General features: G+C 35.6%; 2 non-coding genes across 2 annotated transcripts; both read right to left on the reverse strand.

Annotated features, from left to right (window-relative positions):
• Positions 1 to 3504: 3504 nt before the first annotated feature.
• On the reverse strand, positions 3505 to 3576 carry TRNAC-GCA (transfer RNA cysteine (anticodon GCA)). Its single transcript has one exon. It is a non-coding gene; the product is annotated as a tRNA-Cys (tRNA).
• An 11675-nt stretch (positions 3577 to 15251) lies between these two features.
• On the reverse strand, positions 15252 to 15323 carry TRNAW-CCA (transfer RNA tryptophan (anticodon CCA)). Its single transcript has one exon. It is a non-coding gene; the product is annotated as a tRNA-Trp (tRNA).
• Positions 15324 to 19141: the final 3818 nt, after the last annotated feature.

Here is a 19141-nt window from a genome sequence, read left to right on the forward strand (position 1 = left end):
AAATGCACAAATTCTGCAAAACGTAACTGCTTCTCTACTGCAGTTTGTTGATTTTGTGCTAAGAGCATAGTTAAACCCAATAGTTCATTGTTTTGTATATGAAATGATGATATATCTTATTGTTTCTTACACTGCATTGGGTTGAAAAACATTTTAACAGGATCTATTGAAGAGGGTATATGGTTATGAAACATGGACTTCTTGAACTGCACTCCTACCCTCTACCACTGACATAAACCCTTGAATGCTGAAAACTGCCCTTTTTTAAAAAAGTGATAGAGTGGGTGGCTGTATGGAACTTGTAGAACTAATGACATCAGTGCACTTCTGGTCAGCTGTACAAATTAATACATTTCATTAAGGGCATATTATTGGTTTCCACCACAGTTTTATAACATTCATATGAACTTCCAATGGACTATTTCAAACTGATAATATCACCAGTAGAACTTGGGTGAATGTAATACACAGCTTGTATCATACGAAGAAATCCGAAACAGCTTAATGGTGTTTACACTATGTTTCAGGAGATGATCAGGAGTATTTCAAATGTAGAAATGTGTTGCTTATTACATAAAATGCTAAGATTGTAAATATTTTCTTCAATTTATTTAATTAAGAAAATATTTCTACAGGTAAAACAGTTGGACAAGGGGGCACCCAGATTTGAACTAGGGATCTCTTGATCTGCAGTCAAATGCTCTACACTGAGCTATACCCCCAGTTCTGAAATGTTCACCTTTATTTATTCAGTAATATGTACAAAGTGGAAGCAACATGCAATCACCATCAAAGCAATGCATTTTCAGCCACCAAACCCTCCTTATAAGTATAAGGGGTACAAAAGATGTCCTTTATCTGCCTTCGTAAAATACAGTGAGGTTTCCAGTGCAAGAATTCATACATTTCGTGTCACATGTAGATCTTGGAACATGGAAAAAAAAAGCTTTTGTCAAATGCACAAATTCTGCAAAACGTAACTGCTTCTCTACTGCAGTTTGTTGATTTTGTGCTAAGAGCATAGTTAAACCCAATAGTTCATTGTTTTGTATATGAAATGATGATATATCTTATTGTTTCTTACACTGCATTGGGTTGAAAAACATTTTAACAGGATCTATTGAAGAGGGTATATGGTTATGAAACATGGACTTCTTGAACTGCACTCCTACCCTCTACCACTGACATAAACCCTTGAATGCTGAAAACTGCCCTTTTTTAAAAAAGTGATAGAGTGGGTGGCTGTATGGAACTTGTAGAACTAATGACATCAGTGCACTTCTGGTCAGCTGTACAAATTAATACATTTCATTAAGGGCATATTATTGGTTTCCACCACAGTTTTATAACATTCATATGAACTTCCAATGGACTATTTCAAACTGATAATATCACCAGTAGAACTTGGGTGAATGTAATACACAGCTTGTATCATACGAAGAAATCCGAAACAGCTTAATGGTGTTTACACTATGTTTCAGGAGATGATCAGGAGTATTTCAAATGTAGAAATGTGTTGCTTATTACATAAAATGCTAAGATTGTAAATATTTTCTTCAATTTATTTAATTAAGAAAATATTTCTACAGGTAAAACAGTTGGACAAGGGGGCACCCAGATTTGAACTAGGGATCTCTTGATCTGCAGTCAAATGCTCTACACTGAGCTATACCCCCAGTTCTGAAATGTTCACCTTTATTTATTCAGTAATATGTACAAAGTGGAAGCAACATGCAATCACCATCAAAGCAATGCATTTTCAGCCACCAAACCCTCCTTATAAGTATAAGGGGTACAAAAGATGTCCTTTATCTGCCTTCGTAAAATACAGTGAGGTTTCCAGTGCAAGAATTCATACATTTCGTGTCACATGTAGATCTTGGAACATGGAAAAAAAAAGCTTTTGTCAAATGCACAAATTCTGCAAAACGTAGCTGCTTCTGTACTGAAGTTTGTTGATTTTGTGCTAAGAGCATAGTTAAACCCAATTGTTCATTGTTTTGTATAAGAAATGATGATATATCTTATAGTTTCTTACAGTGCACTCGGTTGAAAAACATTTTAACAGGATCTATTGAAGAGGGTATATGGTTATGAAACAGGGACTTCTTGAACTGCACTCCTACACTCTACCACTGACATAAACCCTTGAATGCTGAAAACTGCCCTTTTTTAAAAAAGTGATAGAGTGGGTGACTGTATGGAACTTGTAGAACTAATGACATCAGTGCACTTCTGGGCAGCTGTACAAATTAATACATTTCATTAAGGGCATATTATTGGTTTCTACCACAGTTTTATAACATTCATATGAGCTTCCAATGGACTATTTCAATCTGATAATATCACCAGTAGAACTTGGGTGAATGTAATACACAGCGTGTATCATACGAAGAAATCCGAAACAGCGTAATGGTGTTTACACTATGTTTCAGGAGATGATCAGGAGTATTTCAAATGTAGAAATGTGTTTCTCATTACATAAAATGCTAAAATTGTTAATGTTTACTTCAATTTATTTAAAAACATATTTCTACAGGTACAACAGTTGGACCAGGGGGCACCCAGATTTGAATTAGGGACCTCTTGAACTGCAGTCAAATGCTCTACCACTGAGCTATACCCCCAGTTCCAAAATGTTTACCTTTATTAATTCAGTAATATGCACAAAGTGCAAGCAACATGCAATCACCATCAAAGCAAAGCATTTTCAGCCACCAAACCCTCCTTATAGGTATATGGGGTGCGAAGGATGTCCTTTTTCTGCCTTGGTAAAATACAGTGAGGTTTCCATTGCAAGAATTCATACATTTCGTATCACATGTAGATCTTGGAACATGGAAAAAAAACGTTTGTCAAATGCACACATTCTGCAAAACGTAACTGCTCCTCTACTGCAGTTTGTTGATTTTGTGCTAAGAGCATAGTTAAACCCAATTATTCATTGTTTTTTATATGAAATGATGATATATCCTATTGTTTCTTACAGTGCATTGGGTTGAAAAATATTTAAACAGGATCTATTGAAGAGGGTATATGGTTATGAAACAGGGACTTCTTGAACTGCACTCCTACCCTCTACCACTGACATAAACCCTTGAATGCTGAAAACTGCTCTTTTTTAAAAAGGTGATAGAGTGGGTAACTGTAAGGAACTTGTAGAACTAATGAAATCAGTGCACTTCTGGTCAGCTGTACAAATTAATACATTTCATTAAGGGCATATTATTGGTTTCCACCACAGTTTTATAACATTCATATGCGCTTCCAATGGACTATTTCAAACTGATAATATCACCAGTAGAAATTGGGTGAATGTAATACACAGCTTGTATCATATGAAGAATTCCGAAACAGCTTAATGGTGTTTAACCTATGTTTCCGGAGATGATCAGGAGTATTTCAAATGTAGAAATGTGTTGCTCATTACATAAAATGCTAAGATTGTTAATGTTTACTTCAATTTATTTAAAAGAATATTTCTACAGGTACAAAAATTGGACCAGGCGGCACCCAGATTTGAACTAGGGACCTCTTGAACTGCAGTCAAATGCTCTACCACTGAGCTATGCCCCCAGTTCTGAAGTTTTCAACTTTATTAATTCAGTAATATGTACAAAGTGGAAGCAACATGCAATCACCATCAAAGCAATGCATTTTCAGCCACCAAACCCTCCTTATAACTATAAGGGGTACACAAGATGTCCTTTATCTGCCTTGGTAAAATACAGTGAGGTTTCCATTGCAAGAATTCATACATTTCGTATCACATGTAGATCTTGGAACATGGAAAAAAAACTTTTGTCAAATGCACAAATTCTGCAAAACGTAACTGCTTTTCTACTGCAGTTTGTTGATTTTGTGCTAAAAGCATAGTTAAACCCAACTGTTCATTGTTTTGTATATGAAATGATGATATATCTTATTGTTTCTTACACTGCATTGGGTTGAAAAACATTTTAACAGGATCTATTGAAGAGGGTATATGGTTATGAAACAGGGACTTCTTGAACTGCACTCCTACCCTCTACCACTGACATAAACCCTTGAATGCTGAAAACTGCCCTTTTTTAAAAAAATGATAGAGTGGGTGACTGTATGGAACTTGTAGAACTAATGACATCAGTGCACTTCTGGTCAGCTGTACAAATTAATACATTTCATTAAGGGCATATTATTGGTTTCCACCACAGTTTTATAACATTCATATGAGCTTCCAATGGACTATTTCAAACTGATAATATCACCAGTAGAACTTGGGTGAATGTAATACACAGCTTGTATCATACGAAGAAATCCGAAACAGCTTAATGGTGTTTACCCTATTTTTCAGGAGATGATCAGGAGTATTTCAAATGTAGAAATGTGTTGCTCATTACATAAAATGCTAAGATTGTAAATGTTTTCTTCAATTTATTTAAAAAAATATTTCTACAGGTGCAACAGTTGGACCAGGGGGCACTCAGATTTGAACTAGGGACCTCTTGATCTGCAGTCAAATGCTCTACCACTGAGCTATACCCGCACTTCTAAAACGTTCACCTTTATTAATTCAGTAATATGTACAAAGTGCAAGCACCATGCAATCACCATCAAAGCAATGCATTTTCAGCCACCAAACCCTCCTTATAAGTAAATGGGGTGCGAAGGATGTCCTTTATCTGCCTTGGTAAAATACAGTGAGGATTCCATTGCAAGAATTCATACATTTCGTATCACATGTAGATCTTGGAACATGGAAAAAAAACTTTTGTCAAATGCACAAATTCTGCAAAACGTAACTGCTTCTCTACTGCAGTTTGTTGATTTTGTGCTAAGAGCATAGTTAAACCCAATTGTTCATTGTTTTTTACACGAAATGATGATATATCCTATTGTTTCTTACAGTGCATTGGGTTGAAAAACATTTTAACAGGATCTATTGAAGAGGGTATATGGTTATGAAACAGGGACTTCTTGAACTGCACTCCTACGCTCTACCACTGACATAAACCCTTGAATGCTGAAAACTGCCCTTTTTAAAAAAAGTGATAGAGTGGGTGACTGTATGGAACTTGTAGAACTAATGACATCAGTACCCTTCTGGTCAGCTGGACAAATTAATACATTTCATTAAGGGCATATTATTGGTTTCCACCACAGTTTTATCACGTTCATATGAGCTTCCAATGGACTATTTCAAACTGATAATATCACCAGTAGAACTTGGGTGAATGTAAAACACAGCTTGTATCATATGAAGAAATCCTAAACAGCTTAATGGTGTTTACCCTATGTTTCAGGAGATGATCAGGAGTATTTCAAATGTAGACATGTGTTGCTCATTACATAAAATGCTAAGATTGTAAATGTTTTCTTCAATTTATTTAAAAAAATATTTCTACCGGTACAACAGTTGGACCAGGCGGCACCCAGATTTGAACTAGGGACCTCTTGATCTGCAGTCAGATGCTCTACCACTGAACTATACCCCCAGTTCTGAAGTTTTCAACTTTAATAATTCAGTAATATGTACAAAGTGGAAGCAACATGCAATCACCATCAAAGCAATGCATTTTCAGCCACCAAACCCTCCTTATAACTATAAGGGGTACACAAGATGTCCTTTATCTGCCTTGGTAAAATACAGTGAAGTTTCCATTGCAAGAATTCATACATTTCGTATCACATGTAGATCTTGGAACATGGAAAAAAAACTTTTGTCAAATGCACAAATTCTGCAAAACGTAACTGCTTCTCTATTGCAGTTTGTTGATTTTGTGCTAAGGGCATAGTTAAACCCAATTTTTCATTGTTTTTTATATGAAATGATGATATATCCTATTGTTTCTTACAGTGCATTGGGTTGAAAAACATTTTAACAGGATCTATTGAAGAGCGTATATGGTTATGAAACAGGGACTTCTGGAACTTCACCCCTACCCTCTACAACTGACATAAACCCTTGAATGCTGAAAACTGCTCTTTTTTAAAAAGGTGATAGAGTGGGTGACTGCATGGAACTTGTAGAACTAATGACATCAGTGCACTTCTGGTCAGCTGTACAAATTAATACATTTCATTAAGGGCATATTATTGGTTTCCACCACAGTTTTATAACATTCATATGAGCTTCCAATGGACTATTTCAAACTGATAATATCACCAGTAGAACTTGGGTGCATGTAATACACAGCTTGTATCATATGAAGAAATCCGAAACAGCTTAATGGTGTTTACCCTATGTTTCCAGAGATGATCAGGAGTATTTCAAATGTAGAAATGTGTTGCTCATTACATAAAATGCTGAGATTGTAAATGTTTTCTTCAATTTATTTAAGAAAATATTTCTACAGGTAAAACAGTTGGACAAGGGGGCACCCAGATTTGAACTAGGGATCTCTGCAGTCAAAATGCTCTACCACTGAGCTATACCCCCAGTTCTGAAATGTTCACCTTTATTTATTCAGTAATATGTACAAAGTGGAAGCAACATGCAATCACCATCAAAGCAATGCATTTTCAGCCACCAAACCCTCCTTATAAGTATAAGGGGTACAAAAGATGTCCTTTATCTGCCTTCGTAAAATACAGTGAGGTTTCCAGTGCAAGAATTCATACATTTCGTATCACATGTAGATCTTGGAACATGGAAAAAAAAACTTTTCTCAAATGCACAAATTCTGCAAAACGTAACTGCTTCTCTACTGCAGTTTGTTGATTTTGTGCTAAGAGCATAGTTAAACCCAATTGTTCATTGTTTTGTATATGAAATGATGATATATTTTATTGTTTCTTACAGTGCATTGGGTTGAAAAACATTTTAACAGGATCTATTGAAGAGGGTATATGGTTATGAAACAGGGACTTCTTGAACTGCACTCCTACCCTCTACCACTGACATAAACCCTTGAATGCTGAAAACTGCCCTTTTTTAAAAAGGTGATATAGTGGGTAACTGTATGGAACTTGTAGAACTAATGACATCAGTGCACTTCTGGTCAGCTGTACAAATTAATACATTTCATTAAGGGCATATTATTGGTTTCCACCAAAGTTTTATAACATTCATATGAGCTTCCAATGGACTATTTCAAACTGATAATATCACCAGTAGAACTTGGGTGAATGTAATACACAGCTTGTATCATACGAAGAAATCCGAAACAGCTTAATGGTGTTTACCCTATGTTTCAGGAGATGATCAGGAGTATTTCAAATGTAGAAATGTGTTGCTCATTACATAAAATGCTAAAATTGTTAATGTTTACTTCAATTTATTTAAAAAGATATTTCTACAGGTACAACAGTTGGACCAGGGGGCACCCAGATTTGAATTAGGGACCTCTTGAACTGCAGTCAAATGCTCTACCACTGAGCTATACCCCCAGTTCCAAAATGTTTACCTTTATTAATTCAGTAATATGCACAAAGTGCAAGCAACATGCAATCACCATCAAAGCAAAGCATTTTCAGCCACCAAACCCTCCTTATAGGTATATGGGGTGCGAAGGGTGTCCTTTATCTGCCTTGGTAAAATACAGTGAGGTTTCCATTGCAAGAATTCATACATTTCATATCACATGTAGATCTTGGAACATGGAAAAAAAATCTTTTGTCAAATGCACAAATTCTGCAAAACGTAACTGCTTTTCTACTGCAGTTTGTTGATTGTGTGCTAAGAGCATAGTTAAACCCAACTGTTCATTGTTTTGTATATGAAATGATGATATATCTTATTGTTTCTTACACTGCATTGGGTTGAAAAATATTTTAACAGGATCTATTGAAGAGGGTATATGGTTATGAAACAGGGACTTCTTGAACTGCACTCCTACACTCTACCACTGACATAAACCCTTGAATGCTGAAAACTGCCCTTTTTTTAAAAAAGTGATAGAGTGGGTGACTGTATGGAACTTGTAGAACTAATGACATCAGTGCACTTCTGGTCAGCTGTACAAATTAATACATTTCATTAAGAGCATATTATTGGTTTCTACCACAGTTTTATAACATTCATATGAGCTTCCAATGGACTATTTCAAACTGATAATATCACCAGTAGAAATTGGGTGAATGTAATACACAGCTTGTATCATATGAAGAAATCCGAAACAGCGTAATGGTGTTTAACCTATGTTTCAGGAGATGATCAGGAGTATTTTAAATGTAGAAATGTGTTGCTCATTACATAAAATGCTAAGATTGTTAATGTTTACTTCAATTTATTTAAAAAGATATTTCTACAGGTACAAAAATTGGACCAGGCGGCACCCAGATTTGAACTAGGGACCTCTTGAACTGCAATCAGTTTGTTGATTTTGTGCTAAGAGCATAGTTAAACCCAATTGTTGATTGTTTTGTCTAAGAAATGATGATATATCTTATAGTTTCTTACAGTGCACTGGGTTGAAAAACATTTTAACAGGATCTATTGAAGAGGGTATATGGTTATGAAACAGGGACTTCTTGAACTGCACTCCTACCCTCTACCACTGACATAAACCCTTGAATGCTGAAAACTGCCCTTTTTTAAAAAAAAGTGATAGAGTGGGTGACTGTATGGAACTTGTAGAACTAATGACATCAGTGCACTTCTGGTCAGCTGTACAAATTAATACATTTCATTAAGGGCATATTATTGGTTTCCACCACAGTTTTATAACATTCATATGAGCTTCCAATGGACTATTTCAAACTGATAATATCACCAGTAGAACTTGGGTGAATGTAAAACACAGCTTGTATCATACGAAGAAATCCGAAACAGCGTAATGGTGTTTACACTATGTTTCAGGAGATGATCAGGAGTATTTCAAATGTAGAAATGTGTTTCTCATTACATAAAATGCTAAAATTGTTAATGTTTACTTCAATTTATTTAAAAACATATTTCTACAGGTACAACAGTTGGACCAGGGGGCACCCAGATTTGAATTAGGGACCTCTTGAACTGCAGTCAAATGCTCTACCACTGAGCTATACCCCCAGTTCCAAAATGTTTACCTTTATTAATTCAGTAATATGCACAAAGTGCAAGCAACATGCAATCACCATCAAAGCAAAGCATTTTCAGCCACCAAACCCTCCTTATAGGTATATGGGGTGCGAAGGGTGTCCTTTATCTGCCTTGGTAAAATACAGTGAGGTTTCCATTGCAAGAATTCATACATTTCATATCACATGTAGATCTTGGAACATGGAAAAAAAATCTTTTGTCAAATGCACAAATTCTGCAAAACGTAACTGCTTTTCTACTGCAGTTTGTTGATTGTGTGCTAAGAGCATAGTTAAACCCAACTGTTCATTGTTTTGTATATGAAATGATGATATATCTTATTGTTTCTTACACTGCATTGGGTTGAAAAATATTTTAACAGGATCTATTGAAGAGGGTATATGGTTATGAAACAGGGACTTCTTGAACTGCACTCCTACACTCTACCACTGACATAAACCCTTGAATGCTGAAAACTGCCCTTTTTTAAAAAAGTGATAGAGTGGGTGACTGTATGGAACTTGTAGAACTAATGACATCAGTGCACTTCTGGTCAGCTGTACAAATTAATACATTTCATTAAGAGCATATTATTGGTTTCTACCACAGTTTTATAACATTCATATGAGCTTCCAATGGACTATTTCAAACTGATAATATCACCAGTAGAAATTGGGTGAATGTAATACACAGCTTGTATCATATGAAGAAATCCGAAACAGCGTAATGGTGTTTAACCTATGTTTCAGGAGATGATCAGGAGTATTTTAAATGTAGAAATGTGTTGCTCATTACATAAAATGCTAAGATTGTTAATGTTTACTTCAATTTATTTAAAAAGATATTTCTACAGGTACAAAAATTGGACCAGGCGGCACCCAGATTTGAACTAGGGACCTCTTGAACTGCAGTCAGTTTGTTGGTTTTGTGCTAAGAGCATAGTTAAACCCAATTGTTGATTGTTTTGTCTAAGAAATGATGATATATCTTATAGTTTCTTACAGTGCACTGGGTTGAAAAACATTTTAACAGGATCTATTGAAGAGGGTATATGGTTAGAAACAGGGACTTCTTGAACTGCACTCCTACACTCTACCACTGACATAAACCCTTGAATGCTGAAAACTGCCCTTTTTTAAAAAAGTGATAGAGTGGATGACTTTATGGAACTTGTAGAACTAATGACATCAGTGCACTTCTGGGCAGCTGTACAAATTAATACATTTCATTAAGGGCATATTATTGGTTTCTACCACAGTTTTATAACATTCATATGAGCTTCCAATGGACTATTTCAAACTGATAATATCACCAGTAGAACTTGGGTGAATGTAATACACAGCTTGTATCATACGAAGAAATCCGAAACAGCGTAATGGTGTTTACACTATGTTTCAGGAGATGATCAGGAGTATTTCAAATGTAGAAATGTGTTTCTCATTACATAAAATGCTAAAATTGTTAATGTTTACTTCAATTTATTTAAAAACATATTTCTACAGGTACAACAGTTGGACCAGGGGGCACCCAGATTTGAATTAGGGACCTCTTGAACTGCAGTCAAATGCTCTACCACTGAGCTATACCCCCAGTTCCAAAATGTTTACCTTTATTAATTCAGTAATATGCACAAAGTGCAAGCAACATGCAATCACCATCAAAGCAAAGCATTTTCAGCCACCAAACCCTCCTTATAGGTATATGGGGTGCGAAGGATGTCCTTTATCTGCCTTGGTAAAATACAGTGAGGTTTCCATTGCAAGAATTCATACATTTCATATCACATGTAGATCTTGGAACATGGAAAAAAAATCTTTTGTCAAATGCACAAATTCTGCAAAACGTAACTGCTTTTCTACTGCAGTTTGTTGATTGTGTGCTAAGAGCATAGTTAAACCCAACTGTTCATTGTTTTGTAAATGAAATGATGATATATCTTATTGTTTCTTACACTGCATTGGGTTGAAAAATATTTTAACAGGATCTATTGAAGAGGGTATATGGTTATGAAACAGGGACTTCTTGAACTGCACTCCTACACTCTACCACTGACATAAACCCTTGAATGCTGAAAACTGCCCTTTTTTAAAAAAGTGATAGAGTGGGTGACTGTATGGAACTTGTAGAACTAATGACATCAGTGCACTTCTGGGCAGCTGTACAAATTAATACATTTCATTAAGGGCATATTATTGGTTTCTACCACAGTTTTATAACATTCATATGAGCTTCCAATGGACTATTTCAAACTGATAATATCACCAGTAGAACTTGGGTGAATGTAATACACAGCTTGTATCATACGAAGAAATCCGAAACAGCGTAATGGTGTTTACACTATGTTTCAGGAGATGATCAGGAGTATTTCAAATGTAGAAATGTGTTTCTCATTACATAAAATGCTAAAATTGTTAATGTTTACTTCAATTTATTTAAAAACATATTTCTACAGGTACAACAGTTGGACCAGGGGGCACCCAGATTTGAATTAGGGACCTCTTGAACTGCAGTCAAATGCTCTACCACTGAGCTATACCCCCAGTTCCAAAATGTTTACCTTTATTAATTCAGTAATATGCACAAAGTGCAAGCAACATGCAATCACCATCAAAGCAAAGCATTTTCAGCCACCAAACCCTCCTTATAGGTATATGGGGTGCGAAGGATGTCCTTTATCTGCCTTGGTAAAATACAGTGAGGTTTCCATTGCAAGAATTCATACATTTCATATCACATGTAGATCTTGGAACATGGAAAAAAAATCTTTTGTCAAATGCACAAATTCTGCAAAACGTAACTGCTTTTCTACTGCAGTTTGTTGATTGTGTGCTAAGAGCATAGTTAAACCCAACTGTTCATTGTTTTGTAAATGAAATGATGATATATCTTATTGTTTCTTACACTGCATTGGGTTGAAAAATATTTTAACAGGATCTATTGAAGAGGGTATATGGTTATGAAACAGGGACTTCTTGAACTGCACTCCTACACTCTACCACTGACATAAACCCTTGAATGCTGAAAACTGCCCTTTTTTAAAAAAGTGATAGAGTGGGTGACTGTATGGAACTTGTAGAACTAATGACATCAGTGCACTTCTGGGCAGCTGTACAAATTAATACATTTCATTAAGGGCATATTATTGGTTTCTACCACAGTTTTATAACATTCATATGAGCTTCCAATGGACTATTTCAAACTGATAATATCACCAGTAGAACTTGGGTGAATGTAATACACAGCTTGTATCATACGAAGAAATCCGAAACAGCGTAATGGTGTTTACACTATGTTTCAGGAGATGATCAGGAGTATTTCAAATGTAGAAATGTGTTTCTCATTACATAAAATGCTAAAATTGTTAATGTTTACTTCAATTTATTTAAAAACATATTTCTACAGGTACAACAGTTGGACCAGGGGGCACCCAAATTTGAATTAGGGACCTCTTGAACTGCAGTTAAATGCTCTACCACTGAGCTATACCCCCAGTTCCAAAATGTTTACCTTTATTAATTCAGTAATATGCACAAAGTGCAAGCAACATGCAATCACCATCAAAGCAAAGCATTTTCAGCCACCAAACCCTCCTTATAGGTATATGGGGTGCGAAGGATGTCCTTTATCTGCCTTGGTAAAATACAGTGAGGTTTCCATTGCAAGAATTCATACATTTCATATCACATGTAGATCTTGGAACATGGAAAAAAAATCTTTTGTCAAATGCACAAATTCTGCAAAACGTAACTGCTTTTCTACTGCAGTTTGTTGATTGTGTGCTAAGAGCATAGTTAAACCCAACTGTTCATTGTTTTGTATATGAAATGATGATATATCTTATTGTTTCTTAAACTGCATTGGGTTGAAAAACATTTTAACAGGATCTATTGAAGAGGGTATATGGTTAGAAACAGGGACTTCTTGAACTGCACTCCTACACTCTACCACTGACATAAACCCTTGAATGCTGAAAACTGCCCTTTTTTAAAAAAGTGATAGAGTGGATGACTGTATGGAACTTGTAGAACTAATGACATCAGTGCACTTCTGGGCAGCTGTACAAATTAATACATTTCATTAAGGGCATATTATTGGTTTCTACCACAGTTTTATAACATTCATATGAGCTTCCAATGGACTATTTCAAACTGATAATATCACCAGTAGAACTTGGGTGAATGTAATACACAGCTTGTATCATACGAAGAAATCCGAAACAGCGTAATGGTGTTTACACTATGTTTCAGGAGATGATCAGGAGTATTTCAAATGTAGAAATGTGTTTCTCATTACATAAAATGCTAAAATTGTTAATGTTTACTTCAATGTATTTAAAAACATATTTCTACAGGTACAACAGTTGGACCAGGGGGCACCCAGATTTGAATTAGGGACCTCTTGAACTGCAGTCAAATGCTCTACCACTGAGCTATACCCCCAGTTCCAAAATGTTTACCTTTATTAATTCAGTAATATGCACAAAGTGCAAGCAACATGCAATCACCATCAAAGCAAAGCATTTTCAGCCACCAAACCCTCCTTATAGGTATATGGGGTGCGAAGGATGTCCTTTATCTGCCTTGGTAAAATACAGTGAGGTTTCCATTGCAAGAATTCATACATTTCGTATCACATGTAGATCTTGGAACATGGAAAAAAAACTTTTGTCAAATGCACAAATTCTGCAAAACGTAACTGCTCCTCTACTGCAGTTTGTTGATTTTGTGCTAAGAGCATAGTTAAACCCAACTGTTCATTGTTTTGTATATGAAATTATGATATATCTTATTGTTTCTTACACTGCATTGGGTTGAAAAACATTTTAACAGGATCTATTGAAGAGGGTATATGGTTATGAAACAGGGACTTCTTGAACTGCACTCCTACCCTCTACCACTGACATAAACCATTGAATGCTGAAAACTGCCCTTTTTTAAAAAAATGATAGAGTGGGTGACTGTATGGAACTTGTAGAACTAATGACATCAGTGCACTTCTGGTCAGCTGTACAAATTAATACATTTCATTAAGGGCATATTATTGGTTTCCACCACAGTTTTATAACATTCATATGAGCTTCCAATGGACTATTTCAAACTGATAATATCACCAGTAGAACTTGGGTGAATGTAATACACAGCTTGTATCATACGAAGAAATCCGAAACAGCTTAATGGTGTTTACCCTATGTTTCAGGAGATGATCAGGAGTATTTCAAATGTAGAAATGTGTTGCTCATTACATAAAATGCTAAGATTGTAAATGTTTTCTTCAATTTATTTAATTAAAAAAATATTTCTACAGGTGCAACAGTTGGACCAGGGGGCACTCAGATTTGAACTAGGGACCTCTTGATCTGCAGTCAAATGCTCTACCACTGAGCTATACCCGCACTTCTAAAACGTTCACCTTTATTAATTCAGTAATATGTACAAAGTGCAAGCACCATGCAATCACCATCAAAGCAATGCATTTTCAGCCACCAAACCCTCCTTATAAGTAAATGGGGTGCGAAGGATGTCCTTTATCTGCCTTGGTAAAATACAGTGAGGATTCCATTGCAAGAATTCATACATTTCGTATCACATGTAGATCTTGGAACATGGAAAAAAAACTTTTGTCAAATGCACAAATTCTGCAAAACGTAACTGCTTCTCTACTGCAGTTTGTTGATTTTGTGCTAAGAGCATAGTTAAACCCAATTGTTCATTGTTTTTTACACAAAATGATGATATATCCTATTGTTTCTTACAGTGCATTGGGTTGAAAAACATTTTAACGGGATCTATTGAAGAGGGTATATGGTTATGAAAAAGGGACTTCTTGAACTGCACTCCTACGCTCTACCACTGACATAAACCCTTGAATGCTGAAAACTGCCCTTTTTAAAAAAAGTGATAGAGTGGGTGACTGTATGGAACTTGTAGAACTAATGACATCAGTACCCTTCTGGTCAGCTGGACAAATTAATACATTTCATTAAGGGCATATTATTGGTTTCCACCACAGTTTTATCACGTTCATATGAGCTTCCAATGGACTATTTCAAACTGATAATATCACCAGTAGAACTTGGGTGAATGTAAAACACAGCTTGTATCATATGAAGAAATCCTAAACAGCTTAATGGTGTTTACCCTATGTTTCAGGAGATGATCAGGAGTATTTCAAATGTAGAAATGTGTTGCTCATTACATAAAATGCTAAGATTGTAAATGTTTTCTTCAATTTATTTAATTAAAAAAAAATTCTACAGGTAAAACAGTGGACAAGGGGGCACCCAGATTTGAACTAGGGACCTCTTGATCTGGAGTCAAATGCTCTACCACTGAACTATACCCCCAGTTCTGAAATGTTCTCCTTTATTAATTCAGTAATATGTACAAAGTGGAAGCAACATGCAATCACCATCAAAGCAATGCATTTTCAGCCACCAAACCCTCCTTATAACTATAAGGGATACACAAGATGTCCTTTATCTGCCTTGGTAAAATACAGTGAGGTTTCCATTGCAAGAATTCATACATTTCGTATCACATGTAGATCTTGGAACATGGAAAAAAAACTTTTGTCAAATGCACAAATTCTGCAAAACGTAACTGCTTCTCTACTGCAGTTTGTTGATTTTGTGCTAAGAGCATAGTTAAACCCAATTGTTCATTGTTTTTTTATATGAAATGATGATTTATCCTATTGTTTCTTACAGTGCATTGGGTTGAAAAATATTTTAACAGGATCTATTGAAGAGAGTATATGGTTATGAAACAGGGACTTCTTGAACTGCACTCCTACCCTCTACCACTGACATAAACCCTTGAATGCTGAAAACTGCTCTTTTTTAAAAAGGTGATAGAGTGGGTGACTGTGTGGAACTTGTAGAACTAATGACATCAGGGCACTTCTGGTCAGCTGTACAAATTAATACATTTCATTAAGGGCATATTATTGGTTTCCACCACAGTTTTATAACATTCATATGAGCTTCCAATGGACTATTTCAAACTGATAATATCACCAGTAGAACTTGGGTGAATGTAATACACAGCTTGTATCATACGAAGAAATCCGAAACAGCTTAATGGTGTTTACACTATGTTTCAGGAGATGATCAGGAGTATTTCAAATGTAGAAATATGTTGCTCATTACATAAAATGCTAAGATTGTAAATGTTTTCTTCAATTTATTTAAAAAAATATTTCTACAGGTACAACAGTTGGACCAGGCGGCACCCAGATTTGAACTAGGGACCTCTTGATCTGCAGTCAGATGCTCTACCACTGAACTATACCCCCAGTTCTGAAGTTTTCAACTTTAATAATTCAGTAATATGTACAAAGTGGAAGCAACATGCAATCACCATCAAAGCAATGCATTTTCAGCCACCAAACCCTCCTTATAACTATAAGGGGTACACAAGATGTCCTTTATCTGCCTTGGTAAAATACAGTGAAGTTTCCATTGCAAGAATTCATACATTTCGTATCACATGTAGATCTTGGAACATGGAAAAAAAACTTTTGTCAAATGCACAAATTCTGCAAAACGTAACTGCTTCTCTATTGCAGTTTGTTGATTTTGTGCTAAGGGCATAGTTAAACCCAATTTTTCATTGTTTTTTATATGAAATGATGATATATCCTATTGTTTCTTACAGTGCATTGGGTTGAAAAACATTTTAACAGGATCTATTGAAGAGCGTATATGGTTATGAAACAGGGACTTCTGGAACTTCACCCCTACCCTCTACAACTGACATAAACCCTTGAATGCTGAAAACTGCTCTTTTTTAAAAAGGTGATAGAGTGGGTGACTGCATGGAACTTGTAGAACTAATGACATCAGTGCACTTCTGGTCAGCTGTACAAATTAATACATTTCATTAAGGGCATATTATTGGTTTCCACCACAGTTTTATAACATTCATATGAGCTTCCAATGGACTATTTCAAACTGATAATATCACCAGTAGAACTTGGGTGCATGTAATACACAGCTTGTATCATACGAAGAAATCCGAAACAGCTTAATGGTGTTTATCCTATGTTTCCAGAGATGATCAGGAGTATTTCAAATGTAGAAATGTGTTGCTCATTACATAAAATGCTGAGATTGTAAATGTTTTCTTCAATTTATTTAAGAAAATATTTCTACAGGTAAAACAGTTGGACAAGGGGGCACCCAGATTTGAACTAGGGATCTCTGCAGTCAAAATGCTCTACCACTGAGCTATACCCCCAGTTCTGAAATGTTCACCTTTATTTATTCAGTAATATGTACAAAGTGGAAGCAACATGCAATCACCATCAAAGCAATGCATTTTCAGCCACCAAACCCTCCTTATAAGGATAAGGGGTACAAAAGATGTCCTTTATCTGCCTTCGTAAAATACAGTGAGGTTTCCAGTGCAAGAATTCATACATTTCGTATCACATGTAGATCTTGGAACATGGAAAAAAAAACTTTTCTCAAATGCACAAATTCTGCAAAACGTAACTGCTTCTCTACTGCAGTTTGTTGATTTTGTGCTAAGAGCATAGTTAAACCCAATTGTACATTGTTTTGTATATGAAATGATGATATATTTTATTGTTTCTTACAGTGCATTGGGTTGAAAAACATTTTAACAGGATCTATTGAAGAGGGTATATGGTTATGAAACAGGGACTTCTTGAACTGCACTCCTACCCTCTACCACTGACATAAACCCTTGAATGCTGAAAACTGCCCTTTTTTAAAAAGGTGATATAGTGGGTAACTGTATGGAACTTGTAGAACTAATGACATCAGTGCACTTCTGGTCAGCTGTACAAATTAATACATTTCATTAAGGGCATATTATTGGTTTCCACCACAGTTTTATAACATTCATATGAGCTTCCAATGGACTATTTCAAACTGATAATATCACCAGTAGAACTTGGGTGAATGTAAAACACAGCTTGTATCATACGAAGAAATCCGAAACAGCGTAATGGTGTTTACACTATGTTTCAGGAGATGATCAGGAGTACTTCAAATGTAGAAATGTGTTTCTCATTACATAAAATGCTAAAATTGTTAATGTTTACTTCAATTTATTTAAAAACATATTTCTACAGGTACAACAGTTGGACCAGGGGGCACCCAGATTTGAATTAGGGACCTCTTGAACTGCAGTCAAATGCTCTACCACTGAGCTATACCCCCAGTTCCAAAATGTTTACCTTTATTAATTCAGTAATATGCACAAAGTGCAAGCAACATGCAATCACCATCAAAGCAAAGCATTTTCAGCCACCAAACCCTCCTTATAGGTATATGGGGTGCGAAGGGTGTCCTTTATCTGCCTTGGTAAAATACAGTGAGGTTTCCATTGCAAGAATTCATACATTTCATATCACATGTAGATCTTGGAACATGGAAAAAAAATCTTTTGTCAAATGCACAAATTCTGCAAAACGTAACTGCTTTTCTACTGCAGTTTGTTGATTGTGTGCTAAGAGCATAGTTAAACCCAACTGTTCATTGTTTTGTATATGAAATGATGATATATCTTATTGTTTCTTACACTGCATTGGGTTGAAAAATATTTTAACAGGATCTATTGAAGAGGGTATATGGTTATGAAACAGGGACTTCTTGAACTGCACTCCTACACTCTACCACTGACATAAACCCTTGAATGCTGAAAACTGCCCTTTTTTAAAAAAGTGATAGAGTGGGTGACTGTATGGAACTTGTAGAACTAATGACATCAGTGCACTTCTGGTCAGCTGTACAAATTAATACATTTCATTAAGAGCATATTATTGGTTTCTACCACAGTTTTATAACATTCATATGAGCTTCCAATGGACTATTTCAAACTGATAATATCACCAGTAGAAATTGGGTGAATGTAATACACAGCTTGTATCATATGAAGAAATCCGAAACAGCGTAATGGTGTTTAACCTATGTTTCAGGAGATGATCAGGAGTATTTTAAATGTAGAAATGTGTTGCTCATTACATAAAATGCTAAGATTGTTAATGTTTACTTCAATTTATTTAAAAAGATATTTCTACAGGTACAAAAATTGGACCAGGCGGCACCCAGATTTGAACTAGGGACCTCTTGAACTGCAATCAGTTTGTTGATTTTGTGCTAAGAGCATAGTTAAACCCAATTGTTGATTGTTT

Source organism: Ambystoma mexicanum, unplaced genomic scaffold, assembly GCF_040938575.1.
Source record: "Ambystoma mexicanum isolate Mex_15411 unplaced genomic scaffold, UKY_AmexF1_1 Mex_scaf84, whole genome shotgun sequence".
In the NCBI taxonomy this organism is placed as follows: domain Eukaryota; kingdom Metazoa; phylum Chordata; class Amphibia; order Caudata; family Ambystomatidae; genus Ambystoma; species Ambystoma mexicanum.